We start from the raw sequence: 1,264 nt of genomic DNA on the forward strand, positions 1-1,264 counted from the left end.
CTCCTATTCTCCTTAAAGCAGCCACTTCATCAATATATTTTTATATTCTCGTTCACTTTACACTTTACTCGGTGAGTTTTAACTTTCTTTATGATTTTAATATAAACCAATTAATCACAATTTATTAAATAAAAACACCTTCTAAATCATGCGTCTGACTTGGTTGCATATGCAAATTAAATGGCGCAGTTCAGCTGTCAAACTCCAAGATATGCAAAAGAATGAGAGACAAAAGAAGAAAAGAATAACCCAGTGAGCATTAAAAATATAAACCTTTAAATGGTAAATGTTTATTTACTGTCCCTGTGGCTTCTTTTGGGTGTTGGGTATGATTATATTTCTAAGTATAACGGTGCATTTAATTTTGTACGCGAAATTTATATGCATTATATAATTTCGATTGCTGCAAACATATTTTTGTTATTTTAAATGGCTGGTAAGTAATTATCGTATATGATAATTGTTCATAAATGCAATCCTTCTGTTTCTAGATGAACGTCCTTCCACAAGCGCTAGCGCAAGGAATTTGCTTAAAGGCGGAGAATGGAATTTTACTCGTTTTGTGATGGAATTGAGGACCCATGAGCAGGGGACTCAATTCGCGAAGGAGCACGGCTTGATCCCAACTACCAGTCTGTGCCCCTTTCATAAGGCGCCCATGAGTAGGCGAAAGGGCGGCAAGTTTGGGTTTTTTCTATGCCACCGTGGAAATTGTGTGAAAAGGACCCGTACATTGGTAGCTAAAGGGACGTGGTTCGGGGACGTCCGGATAAACGTGCCCCACGTGTACTACCTTATGTACTGCTTCGTTGAAAACTTTAGCGCGAAATGGTTCTACGCCAAGACTACCTAAAATAAGAAAACACTCTCTCATCTGCGACTATCACCAGTAATATACCAGTTAGACCACCAACAAGCCAGCGGAAAAATTGGTGGTCCGGGCAAGATAGTCCAGATTGACGAGAGTAAGTTTGGAAAGCAGAAGTTCAATAAAGGTAATTTTTGTTCCATTTTAGTGTTATAATTTTAATTTTCCCTTTCCTATTTTCAGGCAGACGAGTGGAGGGTCACTGGGTCCTGGGCATGTTCCAAGATGGCAGTGAGGATCTACGCTTGGAAGTATGTCCTGATAATTGCAGATCAGCGGATATTCTTATTCCGCTGATCAAGAAGCATGTGGCCGAGGGGTCGATTATAAGGACGGATTTCTGGCGCGCATATGATTGCCTTCTAAAGGGGACAGCCCCCACTTTACGAAAAGTCG

The sequence above is a fragment of the Rhagoletis pomonella genome, unplaced genomic scaffold (genome assembly GCF_013731165.1).
Source record: "Rhagoletis pomonella isolate Grant_MI unplaced genomic scaffold, Rhpom_1.0 Rhpom_scaffold_00001, whole genome shotgun sequence".
Classification (NCBI taxonomy): Eukaryota; Metazoa; Arthropoda; class Insecta; order Diptera; family Tephritidae; genus Rhagoletis; species Rhagoletis pomonella.